Source organism: Amborella trichopoda, chromosome 4, assembly GCF_054954075.1.
Source record: "Amborella trichopoda isolate Santa Cruz 75 chromosome 4, AtrichopodaSantaCruz75HAP2 v2.0, whole genome shotgun sequence".
NCBI lineage: Eukaryota > Viridiplantae > Streptophyta > Magnoliopsida > Amborellales > Amborellaceae > Amborella > Amborella trichopoda.
Genome location: NC_142339.1, coordinates 14,328,675 through 14,346,684, shown reverse-complemented (window position 1 = coordinate 14,346,684; position 18,010 = coordinate 14,328,675). Strand labels below are relative to the sequence as shown.

Here is an 18,010-nt window from a genome sequence, read left to right as displayed (position 1 = left end):
TCATCGTCTCCCTACTTCAGAGCCTTTTACTTTCCTTTTCTTGTGTGATCAACTTGTATTTGATGGCATGACGACAAAGCATGACCTTTGAACCTAGTACCAATAAATCATATTGTAATCGATGGAGTGTTGGTAAAGATCTTGCATAAAATTGTGGAAGAAATTTTCCCTTCAAATGCCTTTTCGACTTCTCCCTACTTCAGGGCCTTTTACTTTTCTTTTCTTGTGTGATTAACTTATATTTGATGCCATCACAACAAAGCATGACCTTTTAACCTAGTACCAATAATCTTTTTATGCTCTGCCATATCATTCCATTGGAAAATTTTTTTTTGACACTTTCAAGCCAGTCATTTGACCGTAATCTCCCGCTAAAATCAGGAACATCAACGCTAATACTTTGTTCAGAGCCTTCAAGTGCTTGAACCTACCGATGCTCAAATGGTATAGGGTGTCTTGCCAGTAACCTATATGATCCCAGACTATCTCTGTCTGAAGCATCCTCTGAATTCAGATTTGGTCTACATATTAAACATTGGGGACGCAAGTGATCACCTTTGCTCGCCCCTTTGTTGGCACAATTCTGGGTGATGTCTCTGAACTGGCGCACCTTGGAAGCCACTGTGTCAAATCTCTGAAGAATAGCCTCCAAAGCTGCCATCATGGGTCTAACTCCGGTGTCTCAACCGCGACATCCTATCACATGGTCACTTCCTTCCAACTCTTGTGCAGCCATCCTCGTGTTTCCGAAGAAACTGAATGCCATGGTGATGGAGGGAAAAAATGTTCTTATTCTTTAATTTTGTTCAACTTTAAAGGATGTATGTTATAGTTTGTTCTTAGGGCTTATTTGTAGGGTTTTTAGTTATTTTTAGGGATTCTAGAGTTTTTATAGTTTTCTTATTTATTTCAATAGTACTATTCACAAGTACTTTTCACGAATATCATTCCGATTCAATAACTGATAGAAGGCTTCCATATAATCCTGTATTGCACCATCTTTCCGCCGTAATCGATGGAGTGTTGGTAAAGATCTTGCATAAAATTTGTTGAAGAAATTTTCCTTTTAAATGCCTTTTCATCGTCTCCCTACTTCAGGGCCTTTTACTTTCCTTTTCTTGTGTGATCAACTTGTATTTGATGGCATGACGACAAAGCACGACCTTTGAACCTAGTACCAATAAATCATATTGTAATCGATGGAGTGTTGGTAAATCTTGCATAAAGTTGTGGAAGAAATTTTCCCTTTAAATGCCTTTTCAACTTCTCCCTACTTCATGGCCATTTACTTTTCTTTTCTTGTGTGATTAACTTATATTTGATGCCATCACAACAAAACATGACCTTTTAACCTAGTACCAATAATCTTTTTATGCTATGCCATATCATTCTATTGGAAAAATTTGTTTTGACACTTTCAAGCCAGTCAAGGAAGTCATTTGACTGTAGTCTCCCGCTAAAATCAGGAACATCAACCCTAATACTTTGTTCAGAGCCTTCAAGTGCTTGAACCTACCGATCCTCAAATGGTATAGGGTGTCTTGCCAGTAACCTATATGATCCCAAACTATCTCTATCTGAAGCATCCTCTGAATTCAGATTTGGTCTACATCTTAAACATTGGGGACGCAAGTGATCACCTTTGCTCACCCCTTTGTTGGCACAATTCTGGGTGATGTCTCTGAACTGGCGCACCTCGGAAGCCACTGTGTCAAATCTCTGAAGAATAGGCTCCAAAGCTGCCATCATGGGTCTAACTCCGGTGTCTCGACCGCGACATCCTCTCACATGGTCACTTCCTCGCAACTCTTGTGCAGCCATCCTCGTGTTTCCAAAGAAGCTGAATGCCATGGTGATGGAGGGAAAAAATGTTCTGATTCTTTAATTTTGTTCAACTTTAAAGGATGTATGTTATAGTTTGTTTTTAGGGCTTATTTCTAGGGTTTTTAGTTGTTTTTAGGGATTTTAGGGTTTTTATAGTTTGTTTATTTATTTCATTAGTACTATTCACAAGTCTGTCATTATGAAATTTATACTTAAGTTAGGACCTTTTGGTCAATAGCTAATTGTATGGATAAATATTGTCCAAAATAATAATTTTTCAATATAAATAAGGGCATGGATGGGTCGGAGAGTCATGTTTATCTAAAATTGCTGATGTCAGGGTGCTGCTTGCTGATTTTTCTGTGTTTCTTCGAGTTTTTCTGCATCAAGTATCAGAGCCCATGATCTTCATAGAAGTTATTATAGTAAGTATGGAAGTTACCGTAGCAATACACATATGGAGTTACTGTAGAACCACTTTCTTTGGTGCCCTAGGTCAACAACAAAGAGGGAAAGTTATAGTGGGGTCTAGGGTTTGTTGATATTGGCTAAGGTTTTCCCAAAACAACATATATGTTGTTTTGGGATTTCAGCAATTTTCGTTGATTATTTGCCTAGGATTTGTGATTTCGGCAAACCAATGGCCGTAAAAAGGGGTCTTAAAATGCGGATTTTCGTAGATCCACTCTGTGATCCCATAGATGACAGAATTGAGGAACTTGAGAGGTAAGTACAGTAGCTAGTGTGGTAGTTCGCGAGCCTCAATAAGGGGCAAAACAATGATCTTTTAGCCCAAGAGAATCTTGAGTACAATCCTTTTCACTTTTACTCTCCGCGTGTGGAGTCGAGTGATGAGGACAACGACTAGATACCTAGACGGTTCATCACTCTAGGATTTTCAATTTAAAGGATGATATGTTTTTTTGACACATATTGCATAAAAAATCAGTAAGTTGTAGACTGGGATTCACCACCAATCTTCGATATATACTCAGATGAACAACAAGATCGTTTAGGAGATCCGATCTTTGATAAGGATCACGATGATGGTGAAGATATTTTGGAAGAGGGTGAAGTTGTTGGTTTAATCGCTGATATCAAAGATGCACTCGTGGTATGTCCTAGAGCTGAGCCTGAGCAAATTCAGCAGGGTTACGGGTTACATGGCTGAAGTGATACAATTTCAACAAGTTTATGTGATTAAAAATATTCTATCGACATACAGTGACCTTTCCTCGAGGGTTTCTTAGTTTCAATGCATAATCTTCGTGTTTTTATCAGTGTTGTAACCCGTAAGTCCCAGGTTCATGTTTACAATATTCGAGTTGAAGAATGTTGTCGAGTTAACGTCAATTTCATTTTGGCGCACTTCAAAACTCGAGGATACATTTTCTCCAACCAAAGGAGAATGATAGAGGAGGGAAAAAATATTCTTATTCTTTATTTTTGTTCAACTTTAATGGATGTATATTATAGTTTGCTTTTAGGGCTTATTTTTAGGATTTTTAGTTTTTTTTAGGGATTCTAGGGTTTTTATAATATTTTTATTTATTTCATGAGAAAAGTTTATTCATGAATACTGTTCATGGGTACTATTCACAGGGGTAAAACTATCGTTATGAAATTCATACTTAAGTTAGGACCTTTTGGTTAAAAGTTAATTGTATGAACAAGTATTGTCGAAAACAATAAATTTTCAATTTAAATTAGGGCATTGATGGGCTGGAGAGTTATTCATGTATTCCTCTTTAAGAAAAGAAAGATTTTGTCTTGTAAAAGAAGCCTAAGGCTTGACCCTTAGGTGGGAGAAAGCCTTAGGGTTTCTCCAAAATTGCTTGTGTCAAGGTGCTTCTTGCTGATTTTTCTATGTTTCTTTGAGTTTTCCTGCATCACATAGTGTGTGGAGAAAATCAATTGGCTCTGAATTGACGAAGCACAAAGTTTGGATGGACAATATCGAAGAGAAACTAGGACTTGAAATTCGATAGATTCAATAAAAGCAAAGCTCAAAAGGCTTCAATGCAAAAAAATCTATCTACAATGATAACATCAGCAACTACTTGCTAACCACTTTACAAAGTTTTAAATAGCTACTCTTTTAAACCTTAAGTTATAATAAAACACCAAACTACTCTTACTAATTAATAAATTCCAAACAATTCTAGAAAACTCCATAACACCCCTAAACAATATTTAAAATTTCAGAAATACCCCTATGAACACTAATTCATGAACAATACCCTTGAACAGTACTCGTGAATGGTAAAAAAATAAAATAAAAAAATCATGTGCTGGAGTTGACATTTGCAGGACTGCATCGATACATATCTAAAATGATAGAAGATTTAATGTAGCCTTAATTTCTTTCTCTTGATTGAAGTTGTATGAATGTAGGTGAAGAAGACTTGGTTGTTTTACTGAAATGTTCTTGACCCTACTTCCCTTTCTTGCAGTTGGTGTGCAATGCCCATACAATTTGTGACAGTGAACTGAGACCCTTGGGAACAGGGATATATCCTGTGATTTCTATCATAAACCATAGGTAATGATAACATTTGTTGTTTGACGATTGATCCATATTAGAGGATAATATCTTTCTTTAGCTTTATAACCTCTTTTCGTGATCCTTTTTTTTTTCTTGTTTCATTCAAAAAAGCCATTGTTACCTTATTGGATATAGTTTTCTTGGCTGAATTACTTGGAGTTGCAGCTGCGCACCAAACTCGGTACTTCTATTTGAAGGAAAGTTAGCAGTAATTCGTGCTATGGAAGCTATACCTAAAGGTGCTGAGGTATGAGACTTTACGCATTTACTTATATATGTTTGCATACCTTTAGTTTAGTGCATTATGTGCTGTATTATTTAACTTCTTTAGTTGCTCTTTGCCTAACTTTTTCATTTATAATTGTCTCATAAGGTCCTGATAAGTTACATTGAAATTGCTGGAAGCACTGAGACTCGGAGGAAGGCTCTCAAAGAGCAATACCTCTTCAATTGCACGTCTTTACGTTGCATTAAAGTGGTATAATTTTACCGTTCTTGTTGCTTGCACACTTTTATGGAAGTATACCATGATAAATGCAGCATGCAAGCGATATGCTGTATGTTACCTCAACTATCCATTGTCAAGATCTCTGCTGCTTGAAAGAGTAGAAGTTCATCTCTACAATTTGTTGTTTACAATGGATGGTTGTCAAGATGCTGAATGTAACCTCAGCCATCCATTGTCAAGATGAACTGTACAATGCGCTGTCCTAACAATTTTCCTGATTCATGGATGGATGCAAATGACTTGTGGCTTCAATATTGAAGGGCTCTGATGATGACTTGAAAGAGAGTGCCCTTTTGGAAGGTTTTAGATGCATAAATGACCAGTGTGATGGTTTTCTGCTACCAAATCCCTGTAGGTAATAAAAATGACTTATTAAAATGCTAAGCAGCTTCATTAAATATGGCTAAGCTTTTTTTCCCATGGTTGACATCTAGTACTTTTCCTGGTTATGTTATGATCCAGTGCAGATGGTAAGAATTTTACTTGTCAACGTTGTGGACTTCTTAGCAATGAGTGCAAGACAAGAAAGAGGAAAGAAGAAGTGGAAGAGAAACTAGATTATGCTTCTAAATTCGTCTCCTCTGGAAGTATCCTTTTTGAAAGTTAATAGATTTATTAATCTCATTAATATAAGATACTACTATAACTTCCTATATTCTTTTTACGCTGAACTATCTGTTGCGATCTTCCAATTGATAAAATTGTTTGTCATTGTATTTGATAAGTATATACTCCTGCTATATATATATACACACACATGCACACACATACAGTGTTTCACTTGATAAAAGTCATTGTGTCTGGAACTTTGTGTGATGAGAATGAAAGCCAAGATCATGCACTGGAATGTTGACCCCTTGACCAAATCAGAGTATTCTGAACTTGCAATTTGTATCGGATCATTGATCAACAACAAATGGAACTATACCATCCACTCTCAATTGGTTTGATGCGAACTCGGGAGACCCTTGTAATGGTACCAGTCCTTTATTGGTTATTCCTTTTATATCTTTTCATCAGTTATTAAGTTGTTAATATAATTTAACTATGAATTAAGCATAGTTCCAAATGGCAATGGCTTAGCTTCATTCATAAAAACATGGTCAATATCCATCTAACAGCTGCAACATAAAAATATATTGATTTCTTGTACCTATAAACGAAAGAGAAGCTAGTCATTACTCCCTTGTTTGATTTATTTTATTGTCATTCTTGATTCTTGAATCAGTACTTAGTTATCAAAGAGAAAGAACTTATTTTTATAGATACTCATTTTTATTAATTCTTACAACTCATTTTAATTACTCATTGATTTATCATTTTTTGTATTATTCTCATTCTTGTTAGTGTGACGTAACCTTTTATTTTCTTGTTGGACTTAATAACTTACGTTAATTTTGATATGCCCACAGATACTGATGGAGCTAAAGGACTGCGAAGAAGCATGAAGATATTGCCAATTAACTATTCCTGTTTACCAAAGTATGTGAAGCTATGAAATTTCCTATGAATATTGTTGCTTATATGTTTGACAAAGACTGCATGGTGATTTCATGGAATGGATTGGGCTTGCTCTATTATATCCTAACAAGAACGATTCTATTTTGTACTTTTAGGAAAGGGGTACCTTTCTATGTGGCACCACCCACATATAAAAACATATGTGACTTCTATTCTTAGCCATCCAATTCAAATTGACCGGTGGGATAGCTTCACAACATCACACCTAATGTGCCTAGTTTTAGGGTTTTTTTTTTTTGTCTTTTTTCTTACAAATCATTTTGAGATAATATTGTGGAGTTTCTCCTTCTCACTAGGGCACGCGAAATAAAATGAGAAAAATATTTTCGACTATAAACAATGCCTGTAACTTATTGGGGCATCTTGGTCATTTTCTATTATCGAAATATTTTTATATTATTGTTATTACGTGCTCCCCAGTGAGGAGGGGAATGCTGCAAATTTTATCTTAAAATGATAATATAAAAAAGATTAAAAATCCAAATACTCTGAGCCATCTGATCATGATTAAACAATCAAAGATAACTTCTGACATTATGGCTGATGCTCTTCTGACCATTCATTCGGATTGGATGGCTGAGAATTGAACCCACAAAGAAAGGCTTACCTTTTGAAAAGGGGGCTGTAGTTTACTCCCCCTTTCTTAGTAACTGAATCATTACCCATCATGTTAATACTTCTGTTGTAAAAATTATAGTGTGAATTGCATGGTTGGATGCAATTACTAAATAAATAGGGGTAGACACTAACCCCTTTCAAAAACTCATTATGCTTCTTTGTGGGTTTACTTATAGTCTTGCTTAAAAGTTTGTTGCATAAGTAATGCTATCTTTTTAATTGCTAATTTCCTTGTTTTGTTTGATTGTAGGGGCATATCCGGAATTCCATCCTCTTTTAGGACTGCAATATTATACATGTGGGAAACTTGAATGGTTAGTTTTTCGTAGTCAGTCCATCTGGCCGAGTCTACATTGCTAATTTTGTTTGGAACTAACACTTTTGAGCCTAAAAATGCCCAGATTTATCAAAAATGCCCAGATTTATCAAAACTTCTCTATTTCGAGACACCTCCCAATTTGGGTAAAATAACAAAATGAAATGTAAATGTGTGTTCATTAGTTATATCAAAAAAGGCCTGAAAATTTATGCTGCTGGAATTTAAGGTGGTCAATAACTTTCTTTGTGCATTTGTCTATACATGTGTGCTGGTAGCAAAGTTATCAACACCGGGCCGAATCACCCAGTCTAACCAGTCGGATCACTGATCAGTGCCTTGACCGATCATGGCTAACACAAACCTTTTGGGTTTTGATTGATTTGATTTCCTAAATAAAGTTGAAAAATGTTTTCTGATATATTTCATATTTTTGAACTAATATTCTTAATTTTCTTATGCCGTGATGAGAATGTTGAGATGGATGAGTGGCAAGATAAGAAAGAATGGAGTTCGAAATGAATATATTTGAGAGAACTTAGGGGTGGCTCCAATAGGCAACAAGATTAGGGAAAGTAGACTTAGGTGGACTGGGCATGTGCAGCGGATACCCAATCCAACATCGATTAGAAGGTGTGATTTTGTTCAAGTGGAACACTCTAAAAGGGTAAGGGAAAGGCCCAAAAGGACATGGATGGAAGTGGTGAGAATATGGGCATTTATAGTCATACTGAGGGTATGGCCTTTGATAGAGTCGAATGACATAACAAGATTCGTATAGCCGACCCCAAATGATTCGGATAAGGCTTTGATGATGATGATGATGATGGTTCTTCAGCTTCTTCTTCTTTTCTAAAATCTGGCCCAAACAGTCCAATCAACAGTTAAATCGGTTTTGATTTGCACTACTGCCCTCACCGATTCGGTGGACTGCTCTATCTGATAACTATGGCTAGTATGGTCAATCGTTTACCAAATTGTGACACTTCCCCTATGGGAAATGCTATGGCTAGTAGTATGGTCAATCGTTTACCAAATTGTGACACTTCCCCTATGGGAAGCACTGTTTTAATTCCTAAAATAACTCAATAAAGACTAATTTTATTTGATTTTAAGTTGGTCCAGTTAGAACTTTGGGCGTACATGTAATGCTTGTAGTATGTTACTAGTATGGTACGTATAATTCTGAGAGTCTGTAAACACTGGAAATGGTAGATATAATTCTCAGTGTCTGTAAACTATCAAAATGGTATATATAATTCTCAAAGTCTGTAAACAATGGTAAGTGGAGATGACTGGTGCTTCCACACAAGTATGCGATTCTGTTCAAGAGGAAGAGCAGTTAATCTCCACCATCCATCATTGGTTACGGATGGTAGAGATTATATGCAGTATTTTGTCTGATGAACATTTTCACGGATGTCTCCCTTTTTTAGATGGTGAGTTTTCTATTTCCAGGTGATATAAATGACGAGCTCTAATAGACATTTTCATGTGTGCATTTGCACCCATGCGAGCGTCGTATGTCTCATTTCCAGGTGAACTGGAATAAGTATAGTATTTCCCATTTCCATGTGATCTACGGTACATTAGGCCCATATGAAGGCCATTTGTTTTTTCTGACTTGCTCTTACGGAAGCTTGGTCGAAAAGATTAAAAAAAATTAGTCATTCACAACCATTGATTAAAGATTCCTCAAAAAGTTCAGGATTAGTATAGTAATCCTTTTCAGAATCAAGAAGCTTGATTTGGAAAGTTGAGAAATTATTTCCCATTTAGTAAGTTTGGGAAAATGGTGATTAGTGTACGTCTCTATTGTCTGTAAGAAAAGGAAGGAACAAACTGTCCTATGAATCTGTCGAATGAACTTGCTATTTTTGGGTTGTAAAATATACACCTTTTGGGTTCCTAGTCATCTAATATCATGACAAATAGAGTTGAAGCACAATGCATGTTTTGTGAATCATCAAAATGAGTCAATATATCACCAACTCTAATTTTTTTTGCAAATATTGTGCAAAAAGCTACCTTTCAAAAAAAAAAAAAATTGTGCCAAAAGCATATGAAAATACTGATTACAGCTAGTTTATATGACTAGTTACATTTCTTTATAAGGTCACAGAAACATCCTTTATTTCTTCCTGATACGTTTCATCATGTAAAGGTTTTTAGGGAAGACTCTGAATGCAGTGAAGTCCTTAACAAAGGCTGCGGATATACTCAAGGTTACCCATGGTGCAACTACCCCTCTAGTAAGAGATCTTATGTGCCTGCTGGAGGAAGCACGAGCTGAAACTGCTCATTTAAGCCACATCAGTGACTTTGAACCCTAACTCAGTGTAGATGAAAGCTATTAAGCATGTGACCTGACAAGGCTTTTTATCCGACGGTACCAATACACGTTCGTGCGGTGTAGTTGAATGACACAACAGATGTGGTTTATATATGCTGCCACCGTTATGTATTTCTCAGGACTGCTGTGTCTGAAGCCCATATCATGTCGTGTGTAATATGCTGATATACAGGTTATGAGAAATTGTTCTATTTATATTTCCAGGAAAATGTACTTTAATCAAATGAACTATTCAAGACCATAGTCAATTGGGTCATCACCATTCAACTAAATGTACCATAGTTGGGAGTAAGTGGGCATACCATGTGGTATGTCCTGTTCGTGTAGGTTCGACTTTCTTGCATGCCCATCTTGTTTATAGGATGGCGAAGGCGCAAATGCAGTATTGCCCATCTTTGAGTAGGAATGATTTTGATTTCTTATGTACAAAAGCTAAATAGTCTGTAGACATTCCTTTTTTTTTTTGGGACTTTATGTCTATTGAATGACACTCTTACAACCACCTATTTTGAAATTTTAAGGGCAAGAATAATTGTGACCTCCATGTAGAGAAGATAAATAGTCTCTTTGTAGACAATCCCATAAATAAAAGCCCCCTACAACTTTCAAAGGTATTCTTTTCCATTGTTAGAACTTCTTTTTTGTTATTGTTATCACACATGCTCATATTAGATGTGTGCATACCCCAAATTATGTTGCAAAATAATTTATACAATAAAAAAATGAATACTATGACCTGATGGATCAAGGTCTCATGCTCAAGAGCCAACTTGTGAAGGTAACTCAAGCCATACCGATCGTTTACCCAAATCGGATGGCGAAACGAAGGGTCACCTTATATGTAGGTGGCACCTTATATAAAGATTTTAAAAAGATAATATTACCCGCTTATCCTGTATAATTTATATTATTTAATATGTTATAGCATGCATACTCGTTTTTGCAATTTTTAAAATAACTAAATTGCCCATATTTGGGATATAAAAAATGTGAAATTATACATACTCTTAATTAATTTATTTTTTTTGGAATTCAAAATCGAGAAATTTGAAATTTAGGTTTTTCTTAGTTTCAAATTGAAAACCCAAAGTTTCAGATTTTGAATATATGAAATATGAATAATGATCTTATAGGATCCTCCCCCACCCATATGTGTAGGAGCCCAAAGGATCACCATTAAAGTTGTACGGATCTCTAGAAAAGTTGTCACATGGGTGTGAGACTTGACTTTTCTATAGATCCGTACCAAATTTAATGGTGATCCTTTGGGGTCCAATACACATGAGTGGGAGAGGGTCCTATAGGATCATTTCTCATGAAATATTGAAAGTGGATGATGCAACAACTTTCCCAATTTTATACAATATTATACAACATTTTTTTTTTGGATTTTGAAAAATCCAAATCTTTTACATAAATTTCGGAACTTTGGATTAGATCCTCAAGATGCAAAATATGACCACGTTGTTTTTTACGTAAATTTTGGATTTTTAGAATCTAAAATTAAAAAAATAAATAGACTCAAAGAATGTTTAATTTTAGATCCTTGATATCTGAAATATGACCACTTTGTGATCTTAATTTTTTTTTAAAATAGATAATAACCTAATAGATAAATAATTAATTTTTTCACTCCTATTTATGTTGGGTGCGGTTTGTATAGAGCCTAGGCTCTAAACAATCAAATCAGAGCGTACTTTCAAATAGTGTTGAAAAATGTGGTTTTACTGTTGGAGATATTTGTGATAGCCTTAAAATAAATTTTTAGATTTATTTATAAATTTCAAAGCTTCAAAAATAGTGTAGATCAACAGATCTATGAAAACTTGAAAATTAACGGTCTAAAAATGCGTTACAAAATACACTATTTTCAAAACATGAAATCCGATTTTTTTCTCATGATCATGCATCTTGATGTCGAGATGATCAATTTGAAGATATTTGGGCATCAAAACAACCTCTTCTAGTGAACTTTTTGAGGTAGGCTCAAATTTGATTTAGAGCCTCAACTCTATATAAACTTTTCCCATATATATATATATATATATATATATATATATAGAAAAAGCTCCTTTCAGCCCATGAGCTCATGGAACAGTGTAAACCTAACAGCCCAGATTGAATCTGGATCAATCCAATGATCACAATTGTATTTTGTAATTCAATTTTAATTCTTTTCAACCGATCCTAATTATATGAAATTTGGAGGGTCTATTCTTCAAGAATAGTCGAATCTTATAAAAATATCAAAAAAATAATTCACATAAATTAAACTGACCAAAATACCCCTGAAAAGTTTTGGGGATATTTTGGTATTTTATGTGAATTATTTTTTTAATATTTTTATTATGTGCGCCTTGATGGGAAAATTTTATTCTCAAAATTTCATGTATTTGGATTTATATAAAAACTATTAGTATTATATTGCAGATATACAGTCGTGATCGTCAGATCGACCCATATTCAATCTGGGCCATTGGGCTTATACTGCTCCATGAGCCCATAGGTTCACCCTAGCATCTTCCTCTCTCTCTCTCTCTCTCTCTATATATATATATATACCAAGCCTGCACATGTTCAAATGCGGGCTTGACAATAAATTTATTTTTTAAATACAATTTGATCCTAATTGTAAGAGAATATATAATCTTTAACAAGGAGATAATGAAACAAAAAAAAAACTTGAAAACTTAAAATAATTATTACATTAAGAAAACATTTGGACCGTTAGTTGTGATTGTTTTTAGATTGACCAACTTTATACCTTTGGACCGCATGTTGTACAAATGCAGTCTAACCCGCCTGAAACAATTGTTCTCTCTCTCTTTCTCTCTCTCTCTCTCTCTCTCTATATATATATATATATAGGGAAAACGTTTATATAAGGATGCAACCTTATAATGTAGAACTACGGATGCACCTCAAACATCCATCGGAAAAGGTCGTTTTAATGTTGAAAAACGCTTTGATTGATCACTGTATGACCATGAAAAATAAAAAGATTTTAAGTATCAGACATAGTGCATTTTACAACAAATTATCTGCACCATCCATTTTTAAGATTTTCATATGTTTATAGATGAACTTGATTTTAACCATTTTTGAAATTTAAAATTTTATAATGAGATATAGAAATAGATTTTAAGATAATCCTAATAACATTTTACATTAAAATTATATACCATGAGAAAATTTGAAGGTGCACATTACCTCTACCGCTACAGACGCATCCATGTGCCAACTGCACCCTATATATATATAGGTAATGATTTTATGCAACCGTTGTATAGTAATATGATGCAACAACCTTAAAAAACCATCTTATGGCCATTTGTTTGATTCAAATTTTGAAATATACACTATTTTTTTTCTAATGAACAATCACAAAAAAAGAAAAAAAATGGAAAGCACAACCTAGAATGTAATTTTTTTGCCCAATTAACATAGGCCGTTCATTTTTGTGAGATGCTTAGATCTAAGCCTTAGAAGGATTTTTTCATTTCTAATTTTTTTGGATGGCTTTATTATAATTAGATGAACAATGTTAAACAAGGAAAAAAATGATTTTGAATTTATAAAGGCTAAGATATTGAAATTCACTAAATGAATGGTCTACATTCGTTTTTGGAGGAAACTCATTTTGACCATATCTAGGGTTCAAATTGAATGTTTTTTTTTCTTTGGGGATTGATTATTGAGATGAAGAGTGTGTGTGTACAAAATTTGAAGTCATACAAATACCACAAACATGGTTTTCTAGAAGTGTCGTTGCATTGTACTATGATACAACCGTTGCATTGGATCATTGCTATATATATATATATATATATATATATATATATCAATAAAAGGTTGCAACCTTAAAATGTAAAATCACAGATGCACATAAAAAATCTATCGAACATGTTGTTTTAATGTTGAAAAAACGCTCTAATCGATTATCTCGACATCGAGATGCATGAATATGAAAAAAATAATTTGAGTCCCAAAAATAGTGCATCTTGCCACACATTATCTAGACCATCCATTTTCAAGATTTTCATATATTTTTAGATCTGCTTGATTTTAACTATTTTTGAAATTTAAAATTTTCTAATTAAGAATGAAAATAGATTTTTAAGATAATACTAAGTATTTTTTACAACAAAATTACTTGCCATAATAAAATTTTAAGGTTCGCCTTAATTGGATTGTTTAAGGTTGCAAGTTGCAACCTTATAGAAACCGCATCTTATATATATATATATATATATATATATATATATATAGATATGAAAAATACTGAGATAGCCCACTAGCTCAAATTTTCCAAGTACGGGTATTTTTGGTCATTTAGAAGGCTAGGCTGGATATTTTTATAAGAAATTAGAGGCATTATATTAGTAGTTAAAAAACAATTAATGTATCTTGTGGGTGATGTCACACACACCATGGCAGTGATGTGATTGTTTACTATTGTTAATAAATATTTTTGTTTCTATTATGAATTTCTACTTTACCTTTGAATAGTTACTTAAAGCATGCATTTTGTATAAAGCCTAGGCTCTAAACAATCAAATTAGAGCCTACTTTCAAATAGTGTTTAGAAATGTGGTTTCATTACCGAAAATCTTTGACATAGCTTTAAAATACATTTTCATGATTATTTATAAATTTTAAAGCTTCAAAAATAGTATTAATCAATAGATCCATGAAAAGTTGAAAATCATGAAAATTGATGGTAAAAAAATGCGTCACATAAATACTATTTCCAACACTTGAAATCTATTTTTTTTTTTATGTCCATACATCTTGATGTCGAGATGATCAATTTGAGGATATTTGGGCATCAAAAAGACCTCTTCTAGTGAAAATTTTGAGGTAGATTCTAATGTAATTGTTTAGAGCCTTGGCTCTATATAAACTTTTCCCTTACTTAAAACACCCCTAGAAAAAAAGTGACTATACTATAGGATAATGGTATCTAAGTATCCAAAAATGTTGATGACTTTAAATAAATAAATATATATATATATAGCCTAGCAAATAAATAAATATATATATATATATATATATATATATATATATATATATATATATATATATATATATATATATATATATATATATATATATATATATATATATATATATAGATATATAGAAAACTCTTCCGAATGCCTATAGGCAACAAATGAATAGTGATTTTACCTACCCTCATCACCATCCAAACTTCATTACACAATCACCGTTGTCCGGTACTATTTCAATTTTTATTTTTATTTTACATATTTAAATTACTTGAAATTTGGAGAATGTATACATACTAGTGAGGCGCGCTTAATAAAAATATGAAAACAATAATTTACAAAATATAAATAGACCAAAATACCCCTAAAAATTTACGTGGGTAATTTGGTTTATTTAATATTTACTAATTATTATTATTTTTTAATATTTTTATTAGGTGCGTCTTATCAAGATGTACATAAGATCCAAATTTTAGATCATTCGAATCAGTAAATAAAAAATTAAAATTGAAAAACTAGCTGACAACTGTGATCGTACGATGATGTGTGGATGGTGATGAGGATTGACAAAATCTCTATTCATTTTCGCATACATTTTGTAGTATCTTCCAGATATATATATATATATATATATATATATATATATAATCTTAAACAATCCAAATAAAGTGCACCTCCAAATTTTATCATAATATGTTAATATTGATATAAAAAAGTAATAGGATTATCTCAAAATCTATTTTCATATCTAATTATAAAATTTTGAACTCCAAAATGGTTAAAATCAACTAGATTTATAAACATATGAAAATCTTGAAAATGGATGGTCTAGATATTGTGTTGGAAGATGTACTATTCTTGGGACTCAAATTTTTATTTATTTTTAATATTCATACACCTTGATATTGAGATGATCAAATGGAGGATTTTTCAACATTAAAACAACAGTTTATGATGGATTTTTGAGTGCAGCTGTAATTCTACATATAAAGGTTGCAACCTTATATAAATTTTTTCCAATCTTATATATATATATATATATATATATATATATATATATATATATATATATATATATATATATATATATATATATATATATATATATATATATATATATAGAGAGAGAGAGAGAGAGAGAGATAGAGAGAGAGAGAGAGAGAGAGAGAGAAAATCTTGGGTGAGCCCACTAGCTCATGGAAGAGTATAAGCCCAACAGCCCATATTGAATATGGGTCGATATGACAAATACGAATGTCTGGTAGTATTTAATTTTTAATTTTTTTTCTACAAATGAAAATCACTTAAAATTTCTTAGGTGTATGTTCTTCTCATCAAGTGGCACCAAATAAAAATATAAAAAAAATAATTCGTGGTCTTTTTTTGACCAAAATACCTCTGAAACTATTCAGGGGTATTTTGATCAATTTATTTCATGTAAAATATTTTTTTGATATTTTTCGAAGATTCATCTATTTTTGATGTACAAACGCTCCAAATTTCAAGTAATTTAGATTTATAGAAAAAAGAAAATAAAATTCAAACACTACTGGACATCGGTGATCGTCAAGGTCACGATTGTTCAGTAGTATTTGAATTTTTATAATTATTGTACCAATCATAATTATCTAAAATTTGGGGCATGTGTACATATGACCAATTTGCTCCAAAATAAATTATTAAAAAAATAATTCTCATAAAAGAAAATGATAAAATTACCGCTGATACTTTATAGGGGTGTTTTGCATAATTTTTATCATTCAAATTATTTATTTTATATTTTATTCAAGCGCATCTAACTAAGACGCACATACCTACAAAATTTCAGATAATTATGATTTGTAAAAATAATTATAATATTTCAAATACTATCAGACATTTATGACCGTGTGATAAACTTTGAACGGTAATAAAGCCGTAGGTGAAGTAGTTTAGAACTTCACCTATAGGCACTTTGTAGTGTTTTAAGGCTATCACATAGATTTCCAGTATTGAAACCATTTTTTGAAACTATTTGAAGGTAGGCTCTAATTTGATTGTTTAGAGCCTAGGCTCTATACAAACCGCACCATATATATATATATATATATATATATATATATATATATATATATATATATATATATATATATATATATATATATATCATGACACTATGAAGTCCCTCCCTCACCCATATGAGTAGGAACCTAAAGGATGACCATTACATTTTGACACAGATCTGTACAAAAGTTATCACACGAACCAGACACACGTTTATATTTCAGTTGATACTTACTAAGCACTCGCTTTTTCTTGCATGAGATTATATTGTTCCAGAAGGTTTCATATGCAAAATCCTGTTAAACTATTACTAACATGGTAAATTTAAGTATGGATCGGATTTTTATATTGTTATAACGGAGTGACCCGAAAATAGGCTGTTGTTATCTTGAAGGACCAATCCCATAATTTTTTATTTTTTGCCAAGTTTGTCTCTGGATCGACATTACACTGTTGGACCACCGTAAGAATACGATGGACCGCCTTTTCATGGGAAAAAGGAGAGAGAGGTGTGGGTATAAGGGAAGGTAGTTTGCACTTTTTTTATTTTGGTTTGGGGTTATTTTGGGGTAAAAAGTGAAGAAAAAAAAGTTTGGTTGCGGGTAACTTGCATAGAATATCTAGTTTTGGGGATTATTTGTCATTTTACCTAGAAATGTTTTTAGGAAAATATCTATAGGCTCTTATTTGGTAATACCATTTCGTCATAGACGGAGGGCTTTAAAAACTTTATGGTGGTTTAAAGTTTTTTTAAAATTATATATTCTAACCCAATTTACCTTCTTTCACTACTCTTTTCTTTACAAACAAAAACTAAAATGATACCTCTATATGTCTAAGCCAATTTACCCTTTCTTGTTACACTTTTTTACCCAAACAAAAATTAAAAACACACCTCTACATTTCTACTAAAATAAAAATGTTGCATAGAGTTTAGTGGACAAATAGAGGTGTTTTCTTAAGTTTTTGTTTGAGCAAAAAACAAGTAATCAAATGGGTAAATTGAGTCCAAGGGATTAGAAGAAATATGTTTTAGAAAACCTATATTTCCAAAAAGTTTTTAAAATCCGAGTCTGTGGGAAAATCGTATACCAAAACAAGTTATATCAAGAATTTCTTATTTTTTTTAATCTAAAAATTTGAAAACCACTTAATATCACTATACAATTATTCTCAAAAGAACAAATTTAAAATTTACGTTTTTTAATTCTTAAACAACACCATGTAAAACTTTAATAGTTTGTATTCAATCTTGAGTTTTCTAACACTTAAA

At 32.6% G+C, this 18,010-nt stretch overlaps 1 pseudogene across 1 annotated transcript; it reads left to right on the top strand.

Annotated features, from left to right (window-relative positions):
* Nucleotides 1-2,525: 2,525 nt before the first annotated feature.
* LOC110008006 (histone-lysine N-methyltransferase ASHR1-like) lies at nt 2,526-10,091 on the top strand (annotated as a pseudogene). Its single transcript, XR_016053971.1, has 11 exons — nt 2,526-2,550; nt 2,820-2,938; nt 4,272-4,366; nt 4,535-4,616; nt 4,743-4,847; nt 5,138-5,232; nt 5,340-5,464; nt 5,759-5,853; nt 6,290-6,359; nt 7,267-7,330; nt 9,497-10,091. The product of XR_016053971.1 is annotated as a histone-lysine N-methyltransferase ASHR1-like (transcript).
* The last annotated feature ends 7,919 nt before the right edge of the window (nt 10,092-18,010 follow it).